Below are 12227 nucleotides of genomic sequence, written 5' to 3' on the forward strand. Positions count from 1 at the left end.
CCAGAGTAACCTGACGGGCCCGTATTTTTTTCGATGCTGTGCCGCTTAGAGTTCAAGGCGATGGGGTTTGAGACTTCTATTCTTGTATCATGTTGTTCGAACTTATACAATATAACTACTCATGATTGACTCTGGCTACTGTAACCGTGTTGGACTCTTCGCATACGTGAAAAACGCAATAAAGTTTTTTTTTTTTCTTTTAGGGCTTTTGCTTGCTTACCGTCGTAACTGTAGTGTCCATGCATAGCACTTTTTTCAATGTAGGAAGGCAACCCAGAGGTGGGAAGCTTCCAAGATGGCTGCAGTGTGATACAAATAAACCTGCGTGCGTTCCCAACAAAATGGGCCGTAATCAGCCATAATACTCACAATGGCAACAACTCGATAATTTGAGCATGAAAATTCAACCCTGGTACGTGCATTACAGAATAATTCTGTTTAGCTTTGAAATGCAGAAATGTACTTGCACGTAGCATTTCAGTACCTCCTTCTGTCAATTCTTAAACACCTTGTGTGTAGGTTGCTCAGGCGGTCGACATGCAACATTTCTTTTTTAATTAGGGCAATTTCATTTCTCAACCATAATACGTGAGCGCAGAAGCTGAGGCTGCAGGAGCCTTGAAAATAATCAAAAAACTGAAGCAGCACGTGTTTGGCGATGGCCCGACCCACCACGGTATGGTAGTCGCAACGGCGTTGCATGCTGGGCTCGAAGTACAGTGTTCGATACCGTCAGCGGAGGCCGGATTTCGATGGGGGCGAAATGCAAGAACGCTCGTGAACTTAGATTTAGGTGCACGTCAAAAAATTCAATGTGGTCCAAATTATTCCGGAGTGACCCACTACGACATGCGTCATAATCAGATCCGTGGTTTTGGCAAGTAAAACCCAAGAATTTAATTTTGAAATTAACTCTTTACCGCTGAAGCAGCATTTCCTCCGACTGATCGATGGCGGGTTGTCGTGAAACACCGCGAATTTCCTTGCCGAAATAATCATCCGAGACTAAACCCAACGGTGAAAAAATAAACGTCGAAACGTACAAAAAAATAATTTGGCAGCGGTGGGATTCGAACCCACGCCTCCGAAGAGACTGGTGCCTTAAACCAGCGCCTTAGACCGCTCGGCCACGCTACCGACACGCACCGCACTTGCCGCGCTTCGTAATCACTGGTTCAATCTTCCTTCTATCGATACGTGTCCTACATTCTTTCTTTTGCGTTTTTACGCACCGCGCCCTCAGGTGCGCCATGCCCTAGGCAGGCCTCTACAGTCAAGAAAAGAAGGAGGAAGGTAGATGGAAATGCCGTGAAAGCGCGTGCACGTGTTTCGGTCTAGCTCTGATTATGCTCTAGACCATAGCCTCCTCGATGAGGAGGCTATGTCTAGACGTATGGTTTGTTCCATGTGCAGCGACACTAGCACAAGACGTTTTGCCCCGTAACAATGACCAAAGGAAGGCCTCTTTTTTTTTTTTTTTTAAGCGAAGCTTTATTGGCTCACTTGTGTCGGGGTCCGTGTACGCGGAAAACTATCATCATCAGCACTGGCTCGAGCGTCGTCGTCTTCTTCCGCAGCTGGCCGGTTGGCGCTCGTGCTCGTGCCTGGCACGCGCTCGTGCCAATGCTCCCGCGTTCGTCATCGTCGTCTTTTTCCACAGCTGGTGCCGTTGCCGCTCATCATTCCATCGTTCAGTTCTCTTCTGTAGTAGTAATGGAGGAGTGCGTTACGGGGGTATGAGCCATTGCTCAAGGGGGTATCAGCCATCATTATCTTACGTGACGGACAGATTTAATTTTGAAGCAATTTAATTTCGAGGAATCTCAAGTGGCAATGGCGGGCGAATGCTGCTGACTACAACGCAATTGATAAGCAGCGACAAACAGGGAATCGTACAACGCAAAGGAAGCAAAAGTTGCACGAAAGGGAAGGAAAAGCAGAAGGAAAGGTAAGGACAAGTAGTACGCATAGGCGTATCTATAGGGGGGGGGGGGGAGGGGGGAGGGCAAGGGGGGCACTTGCCTCCCACTGTCAGAAGTGGGGGGAGGGCACAGTATGCCATTTGCCCCCACACTTTTGAAAGCGGGCACTATCGGCTGCACGCTGGTAGTCCAACAAAACTACAGCTGTAGCTAAATTTTCTTTCTTGATGGAGTGGTCACGTAAGTAATGCTTTTCTTTGCTACGTATCCCCTGCTTGGGCAGTGAGGATTGTCTTATGTGCCCGACGAAATCCCGACGCGCGGGATTCGCCACACACGCTCGCAATGCGGAGAAGGCCTGGTGCTGGGCACTTCCCGCCCTAACAAGTGTCAACTTGCGCTACTTGCAACATGCCCAGTGTTTTGGGACCGCTATATCCGTATTTAAAAACAGTCAGCTTGCTATATTTAACCTGAGGGTGAGGTGAAGGTCTGAATAAAGTATTGTAATCAGTCGCACCCAACGACTGGTGTGCCTTACAGCATGAAATCGTTGGATTATCAAATGCTTGAACTATTGAATCGCCGTCCAGAGGTAGCCTACATAGCGTTGCAGTCTCAGTACCTTATCACCATCAAAATCGTAATCAAGCCTCTTACAGGTATAACTGTCGATGTTAATTGCGTAATCACAAGTTATCATAGATATGTTCGTGAAAATGGCCTTGGTCGAACGTGCAGAGCCATTTCGGTACCAATGGAACACTGACTTGAATTTTTCTGGAAACATGTATCACTGCTGACTGTTGATTTCATTTTCATGCGGTTTCTGAATAAGAATTACACTATTACTTGCTTCCCGGCGTGAGCGAAAACAGGAGATAATTGATATTTTGAAGAAATGAGGGCCATTTTTGGTGACAAGTACCGATAACTTGAACTGGGTGGGTTGCTTATGTGCTCTGAAAACAGTTGCTGAATACTCGCTTTCTCCCAATTTTTATGTGTTATGCCCACCATTCAGGCGCGGATCCAGGGGGGATGTTCGGATGTCCTGCTCACAAAATAACCTTAGCTGTTTTGCGCAGGAATGCGGTGTCGCGAAGTTGCCGTATTTATTTTTTCTCATGAACACCTTGGACCACCTGGCGCTGGCCGTGCCTTCCTTGTCCCGGCGGCGGCGGCGAGCGAACGAGGGGACGTCCCTTTCGTCAAGCACGCCCATGTCCTCGCGAGCACTTTCTTGCCTGATTAACTTAGATCTCTTCGGGGGTGTCATCGGTTGCCTCTTACCGTTATCTGGAAAAGGCAGGGGTGCAGCGTAGCGCGTTCGCGCCGGAGAAAAAAGGCTAACAAAGCGGAGAGGCGTCGACAGCAGCAATATGAATACAGACAACGTGAACACAGACAGCGAAAGCGGGACCGTGCAAAAGCGGAGAACTTGTGCATCGCAGGACCATGAGTCCGAGGAAGAACGTCACCATGTGCAGTCGCTCACGCCTCAGGAACTTCAGGTGATGATGATGATGATGGCTTAATGGCATCCTCTCTGAAACGGGTGGTGACAAATAGTCACCTAGCCTGCTTGATTTAATCAGGTATGCTCTACATGTTTTACAGCAAAGCTGTGTATGCGCCTGGGTAAAACGTCCGTAGGTGCCCAGGAGGGCCCTCCGCACGGCGGCGTCCACGAAGGGCGGCGTCCACAACCAGCCTTGAACAGCCTTCGACACAGTCCACGCTGATGATGCGCCCGCACGCGCGATGAAGATGAGGGGCACACACATGATGATGATAATATACAGATGATGAAGAAGTGCACAATAAATGCCCACAATATATATATTGCGACGTAGCGTTAACACGACCTTTAATGCGCCGCGAAGACGTGGCGGACCGATCACACTCAAGGCACAGATCAGTCTCAAGATGAGTCCCCACAAGCGATGAAGACGAAGAAACCGACATGATGATGAACATGTGCAGCCAACGAAGAAGTGACTGAGAAATGCCCACAATATATATATATATATATATATATATATATATATATATATATATATATAGAGAGAGAGAGAGAGAGAGAGAGAGAGAGGATCAGATTGCTTGTGGTTCAGACCCCCCCCCCCCTCCCGGGACCCCGCGCACTCGAGAAATAGTTGGTACGCCACTGGTAGTACGTATGGGAAGCAAAGTAGTAGGTCAGGTACACACACGACAAGCTTCGCTTACCCTTATTATCTCGGCAGGGGAAAGGCTGGCGATTCTTTTACAGCGAAGCTGTTATGGGTTCACTCTTTGATGGTCGCGTCCGGCAATAGCTTTTAAAAAACTCTCATTGGTCGTATGCTGTATGCGCGAGTGAAAGCGCGCGAGGGCGAGGGACTCGCGCTTTCACGGGGAGCGAACGCACGGCGGAGAGCAAACGCGACTTCCCATTGAAAGGGGAGCGGGGGGTGAGGAGGGCATCGAGGCACCCTAAACTGTGCGTGTGCGTGCCCGCTCTCCACTGCGGCGCATGCGCGCAGCCCTGCCGGCCTCTGCCGCCTGTGTCGCCGACTCTCTCTGGTCTCTCGCCTGCCTCTCTCCAACAGTGTTGAAAACGGCGTTTTGCAGTTCCGTCACGTAGCCAGCGTTTTTACAGCGGTTTTGTGCGGTCATACAACGCGCGCAACTGTTGTCGACGGCGGCGGCGTTTTGCCCGCGTTCGCACCGAACGCGCGTGGTGGTGGTGACGGGCTTATCAAGAACGTACCAACTTTTGCCGTACACCCTATGGCGGTGTACCGTAGCGATCATAAGGCCATGGTCCCTGTGGTCACTAAATAAATGAAAACCACCGGATCATATATATTTCTCATTCTTTAATAGTTCAAATAACCAATTACACCATCACATCTTAATAGTCATAATTGGAAATACATAATTCCCACCATATTACATCTTCGCTGGTCTTCCATCTCCACCCCAGTGGAAGGGCTGACAGTTTCTTTTTCTCTCTCTCTCTCTCTGACCGCCTCTTCAATTTCTCCAGCATTGTTTCTTTCCCTCCTACTTTGTCCGCTCCCGGTCCTCAACATGCTCCATTTGCGATTCAGGCTCCATTTGCTTCTCGCTTCAGAGTAGCTTAAATGCAACCTGAATAATACTGCGACTCTTTTCCAATATTATTCCTCGTTGGACTTCGCCATTCGTCACGTGGAACATTTTAATAATATTTCGCGGGCTTTCCTTATGCCGCTCAAAAGAAGAAATAAATGTTCGCGCAATAGGTAGGAAGTTAAATACAGTTAAATCGAACATTTTCTAGATCAAGCTTCACAAGTTTCTCCTTGGATACTTATTTCACTTACTTCAAGACTTTTGAAATGAATAAATATTCTTGACTAATTAGGCACCTAAATGGAGCCCAAAATAAATGCATGATTTGCTCCATAACGTGGACAACATGACTTTTAGGTAACACAATTACGCCGCAGGGCTGAGGGCAGGATAGAAATACGCACACGGCGCTGCGCTGTGTGTCTTTCTAGCTTATCCTCGTCTACAAGTATACCATTCTATGCTTTTTTAAACATGCCTTCTTGTAGCCCACCCAAAATATTTTCAAACCTTGGTAAAACACAATTTGGATGCCGTGTGTATATATTTCTTTTAATAAAAGAACTTGACTTTAGTTCCAAGTTAAGGAAGCACCAATCCCCTTCTTTCATTGCCCTTTCTTTGAGTAGAGAGAAAGAACGCAAGCTCTGAGAGGAAAGGCAGGGAAGTCAACCAGACGAGCGTCTAGTCCGTCACCCTACACTGGGGGTCAGGAAAAGAGGAAATAGAAAGAAGAAAGAGGGAGAGAGTGAAATCTGCGGGCACGTGGGAGAAGGCAGTGGAAGACTACAAACGGTCTCGCTGGAAGGTGTACCTATGCAGATAGCAGGTGACAGGCTGTTTTCAGATGTTCAGCTTTCTTTGCATCTTGTCTACTCATAGAAAGGGCAATGAAAGAAGGGGATTGGTGCTTCCTTAACTTGGAACTGACGTTCTTTTATTAAAAGATGTATATACACAGGGCATCCAAATTCTATTTTTCCAAGGTTTGAAAATATTTGAGTGGGCTATACGATTTGGGTGAACAGATATATAGCCGAGTAAATTGGGCAGATCCCGCAGGCATTTGAGAGTTTTAGCGTGTCCGGTATTCCGGCATACGAAAGAAGATGACCTAGTTAGCAGATCCGTAAACGTTATCGGCTGGACAGGTGGCGCAGCGCTTAGACAGACAAGCACAGAGCTATTGTTGCACTAACCAAGTGTTTTCTCCTTCGCTGCTTGTATAAAGTTTCGGCACCGGCGTAATTGTGAACACGTTGACACGTTGCCTTTTTAAAAGTTTGTTTTTCTACAAGAATATGTATGAAACACAAAAACGTCTCTATCAACCATTGTGGAAGATGAAGTGTCACAAGATGTCACTACCAGCATCCGGTAAAGCGGTATTACGCAAGCACTTTTGCATATACCGGTATACCGCACTTGCTAAAACTCTCGATTGTAACCAACGCTATGCCTATCCCGGAGATAGTGTAATGAGGGTGGTAACTTTGACGGACCGATCGTGATACCAATGCACGGTATATGTCGTCGCCTAAATTTTAATAGAGAGCTTCAGCCGGTCCTGCATACCACTAAACGCAGGCAGAGAGGGCGTTTTGCTGAATGGACGGAGGTGTAAACGTGAGCGACTGGACAGGCGACCACCTGGTAAAGCAGAGCTCAGCCAGACAAACACAAAGCTAATATTGTATTAACAAAGTGCATTTTACTTCGCTGTTGCTGAAAAAGTTTCGGCAGCGGTGAATCGTGACACGTTACGCCGCAGCGAAAATTTCGAAGAGCAGTATTTACAGTTACCATCATTGCAGCTATTGCTGTATTGCAGTTGCCAATACACTTGGTAACTGCAATAATATATCTGTGTTTTTCTCGTTGTTCTCTGCACCACCAGATGGCTGCACCACTCAGGCAGCTCACGTTTATACCTCCACTCATCCGATCAAACGTCCGAAACGTTTGCCGAAATACTATGCACGGTAAACCTCTCTAATGATATTTGAAACGTGGTGCGATGGAGTCGGCGGGGCAATGTCACAGCATCCACACATGCCTTATAGCATTAACCAATACGGCTAACCTGTACGTTTTTACCACCAAACTGAGTTACGCTGTACATTAATTGAGTCCATGCACCTTAGCACTCCGAAAAAAAGTGATAACGAATGGATGAAAGGAACTGGATGCCTTATCTCTAAGGACCTTTTATGTGTTTGTTGTATAGTCTTGCGCAAAAAAAAAAAAAAAATATGTGGCAGCGGTGGGATTCGAACCCACGCCTCCGAAGAGACTGGTGCCTTAAACCAGCGCCTTAGACCGCTCGGCCACGCTACCGACACTTCCCGTAAGGGAAGGTATAACACACTCGTGTTATACCTAGGGATAGCAGAGACTATTTTATTGCAGTAGCAATTACATGGACACTCCAGGCGAATATCTGCCGTCGTCGTAGCCATTGTCGCCGTCGCCGTGAGGTTTCGTATAGAGTCCACGGGAGATGCGTTCTGTGCCGTGAACGCCTGCCCGCGCTGCGGTATATTGAAAGGCATCTGCGTCGGGGCAGAGTCCGCCCTCCCTGTGTTTTCACGGTTAAGATCGCGTTGGTGTGAGCGCCGGCATAATGCTCAATTCGCTCGCTGTTGCGCTGGCTGACTCCTGCATTTTGACAGCAAGTTTCCGCGGTCATCGAGTGAGATACGTTTTGCTTGTGCACGCGCGACACCATGCTTGGTAATTTAGTTAGTGTGCCTAAGTTTACAAGTTTAGACGGCCAAAGAACTACTATCCTTATTTCGTATAGCTGTCTACTAATTTGCTATCGCAATCGATGCTTCACCTTTCCGGCAAAACTGCTAATTTTTATTATTATTATTATTATTAATATTATTATTATTATTATTATTATTATTATTTATTAGTATGATTATTATATTCATTAATAATTTCCTGTGTTTGGTATATATTAAGATAATCACAGTGTATGATTAACAAATATGATTTATTGGTTGATCTTGTTATAGTGTCACACATTGATCTGATGGTGACTGCCTCTTTTGTCATTTTTCTTTTGTGTTTACCTTGTGCGTTGTTGTATGTGCACTCTTCCTTTCATAATTGTTTTTAATGTGTAAGCATTCTTTGGCGAGTACCCCAGCTCCGTCACGCGAAAAATGTAATGCCTTGTATCTACACCAAATCCGTAATTCGCGAAGTTAAGACATTTAGTCGTTATAATGGTGTAAATGTAGATGATTGGTAGCTTTATAAGCAATAAAAGACAATTTAAACCAAGAAAAAAATTAGAAAGATAGTACCTATAAAGATACATAGGGCTCCATAGAAAATGTGTAGGGAAGGGAAGCTTATAGTAGGGGTGGACACTGAAATTTGGGGGTTGGCCCACTTGAAACTTAGGGGTGGGCTAACTTGAAATTTTGCGAAGTGGGCCAACTTAAATTTCGGAGTGGGCCAACTTGAAATTTGAGAGTGGACAAATTTGAAATTTGGGGGTGGGCCAACTGAAATATAGGGGTGGTCTAACTTATATTCCGGGGATGGGCCAACTTCAAATTGGCGAGTGGGAATGGGCATAGATAAACTTGGGGTTTTTCCAACTTCACATTTGGGGATGGCCAACTTGAAATTTGGGGGTGGGCATACTGAAATTTGCAGGGGGGCTAACTAAAAATTGGCTAGCAGGCCAACTTAAAATTTCGAGGTGGGCCAACTTAAAATTTGCATGTGGAACGACTTAAATTTAGGGTTGGGTCAACTTGAAGTTTGGGGGTGAGGTGTGACCAAACCAAAATTTGGGTGTCAGCGAACTTCAATTTCTGGATGGGACAACTTGAAATTTGGTGTTGACACAACTGAAGTTTAGGGGGGTCTAACTTAAATTTGTGGTGGGCCAACTTGAAACGTGGCAGTGGTAGTGGGCACAGAAATTTGGGGTTGGTCCAACTTGAAATTTGGGGATGAGACAACCTAAATTTGGGGGTGGGTCAACTTGAAATATAGACATGGGCAATCTTATAGTTGGGGTGGGCCAACTTGATTTTGAGTGTGGGGGGACTGAAATATGCAGTTGGGCTAATTAAAATTTGGAAGTGGGCCAACTTGAAATTTGCACGTGGACCAACTAAAATTTAGGGGTGCGTCAGCTTGAAGTTTGGGATGAGGGGTGGCCAAACTGAAATTTGGGGTTGGCTTACTCATTTTTGGGGTTGGTCAATTTGAAATTTGTTGTTGGAACAACTGAAATGTGGGGTTGGGCCAACTTGAAATCTGGTGGTAGACCTACTCAAATTTGGGGGTGGGACAACTTGACATTGGGGTGCGGCCCAGGTTGAGATTTTGGGGTGGCCCGATGTGCAATTAAACACTGCTGAGCATCCTAAGAGCTGTGAACTCCTCACGAACAAGCGAGTTCGTTAAAACGCTTGGCGCATTTTCATTTGGACTTACCGAGGTGCTGTTAGAACACAGGCGAGAGCTGGCACGAGCAAGCAACGCAGGAATACCACAGGCTACTGACATGGCAACGCGACGATGCCCCCGCACGCAGCACCTCACGTACTACTGCAGCAGCTGGTGTTCCGTTTCGCACACTCCGTCGAGGCACGCTCGTGCCCGGCGTTCCGACTCAATTGGTACGATGGCTTTGAAGAGGCCCGGATGTGGCGAGAAAATCTGACAATTTTCTACTAAAGTCTAAGCATTCTTTGCCACCGGAAAGGCCATGGGTAGACTCGCATAAGCTAGTAAAAGCAAGTAAGCAAAAGAGAAGTCCCAGCTGAGCCAAACAATGCTCATGCATTAGTTAACAATTCTCAGAATTTCTGTAGTTTTTTTTTTCATTCATTGTTTCTTGCTTACATTCCCCTGTAGTTCTCGTTTTTAATGTATATATGCGTGCCAGTGCTCAGAACTTATGGTTGTTCTTTCATTGTTAAATTATTCATTGTTTATTATTATTACATTATTATTATTATTATTATTATTATTATTATTATTATTATTATTATTATTATTATTATTATTATTATTATTATTATTATTATTATTATTACTATTATTTTATATACCATAAAGTTGCGTGCATCCTAAAAATTTCACAACATGACTGATCTAAAGAACTCTTTGCTTTCATTAATATTACAAATTTTATGTTTTACCCATTTCAAAACAAGAAATCAGAGAAGCGTTTTTAAAGCAATGCATTCTTTGCGTTCCCTTCCTTGTTTGATGTGGATGCTGGATTAGTCAGTATCTCAGCGGTTATATTTGTGGACGACGAGAAGTTTAACGGAACATTGAGGGAACATACCGAAATAACAGAGGTAAACAATTTGTGGCAATGACGTATCAAGAATCATAGAATGACGTGAAAACAGAGTCTTCAATGACTAAAACATAAGTGGGTATACGACAAAAGTTTCATATTGAACCCAAGCATGGAAGGACACATGATAAAAAAAAGAAAATCGCCATGGGTACAAACAGAAGTTTCAAGCACAGTCAACAAAGAAAGCAGTAGCGGGTGCAGAAAGTTGCACACAATACACACGGTTTTCCTAATATGGCGGCAAGGGCAACGAAACACGATTGTTCCAAACTATAGCAAATCTCGTATACCAACACCAAATCAACTATCATTATCTACCCAGCCATACACCCCAACTTTACTCTTACAAGCGCCCACACTGCGAAGAATATGCCTCACTCTACCACACCACCTGGCAACGTCACCCTCACACCCTGCACACCTTCCATCCCCCACATTACCCCCAAACCGTGGGAGGCCGTTCTTCTCAGACCTGCGTGACCATGCCGTGTAGACTTGCAAGGCAGGTCCGGGAGACAGCGTAGCCGCACGACTACTGGACTGAAGAACCTACTCCCGCAAAAATAGCAACGGTTTAATGGCTTTTTCGTTGTTGTTTTTTTTTTTTACTGAATAATGTTTGTTCGTCTACGTCCCCGAGAACCACAGTTTCGTTGTTTACAAACTCATTGAGACGTGCACGCAGCCAAAAGCAGTGGGTACACGCCCACAGAAAGTTGTAGAACCCCGCTTTTTCCACATTACAAATGCACAACAGACAAAAGTCTGTCAATAAACTTACTTCTTACCTTGTTACCTGCACTGATACGCACTGAGAACGTAGTGCTCAGAAGACGCCGGAAAATTGATTCTAAGGTCTTGCTCTAAGGTTTCTTCGTTTTCGCACTGCGGACAAGTTGCAGAACGAACCACCCCATGACTCTTGGCGGTCATGCATAGGCCGATCCTGGAAATCACGCATCCGCCCGAATATTTATGGATAAAGAGACTTTGAATAGACTGTTAACAGAACACATCAAAATGACAGAGGTAAACAAAAGATGTCACAAGGATACATGAGTGATATACAGGGTGTTTCAGCTAAGTTGGGCGAAACATCAAAAAGTCTACGTGTGTGTTACGAGAATGCAAGCAACTTAGTATTGCTCGCTGTCCTCTTGAGCAACTGAAGTTATTTTTTGCCATGAGCTTAGATAATTAGGTAACAGTAAATTATTATCCAAACATTAAAGTACTAATTTAAAAGCACTATCTTCAAATTAGAAGTTGCAGAACATAGTGACAAAAAAATTGCTCCATCTCCCGCTAAAGGGAACCATGTGCGGATGCGAAGCAGCGGTGAGATGGTTAGCTTGAGCGCGAGATGGTTTCGCGGCAGCGGCCCAAGCGCTCATCGCGGCGCTGCACAGGAGAGAATGAGGCGCGCGCGCTCCGTCATTTTCATACTGCGGAACTACCGTGGCGCCCCCAGCGGAGAATGCAGCTGTCGCACCACCTGTGGTGCGCGCCGCTCCGGATTCCTAGAGGAGAGAAAGGGGGAGCGTAGGAGGGGAGAGAGGGGTGGAGGGGACGCGCATGCGCTGTCGGGGTGTGGGACGCGGGCGCCGCTTCGTACAGTACAGGATTCCTAGAGAAGAGAAAGGGCGGAGCGTAGGAGAGGAGAGAGAGGGGGAGGGGACGCGCAAGTGCTGTGGGGGTGTGGGACGCCGCGGGAGGGACGGACAGAGCCCCCGCCATAAGCTGCTTCGCATCTAATATCCAAATAATTTCTTTCCGTGCTGATAGCTACTGTGGTTTTAATTTTTCAGTTGCAAGAAAGTTATGGTTGATCCCTCTTTCATACGAATCGGCCCAAC

At 45.9% G+C, this 12227-nt stretch overlaps 2 non-coding genes across 2 annotated transcripts; both read right to left on the reverse strand.

The window, feature by feature from the left end:
• Nucleotides 1-1055: 1055 nt before the first annotated feature.
• Nucleotides 1056-1137, reverse strand: Trnal-aag (transfer RNA leucine (anticodon AAG)). Its single transcript has one exon. It is a non-coding gene; the product is annotated as a tRNA-Leu (tRNA).
• Nucleotides 1138-7279: 6142 nt separating this feature from the next.
• Nucleotides 7280-7361, reverse strand: Trnal-aag (transfer RNA leucine (anticodon AAG)). The gene has a single exon. It is a non-coding gene; the product is annotated as a tRNA-Leu (tRNA).
• Nucleotides 7362-12227: the final 4866 nt, after the last annotated feature.

Source organism: Dermacentor silvarum, chromosome 4 (assembly GCF_013339745.2).
Source record: "Dermacentor silvarum isolate Dsil-2018 chromosome 4, BIME_Dsil_1.4, whole genome shotgun sequence".
NCBI lineage: Eukaryota > Metazoa > Arthropoda > Arachnida > Ixodida > Ixodidae > Dermacentor > Dermacentor silvarum.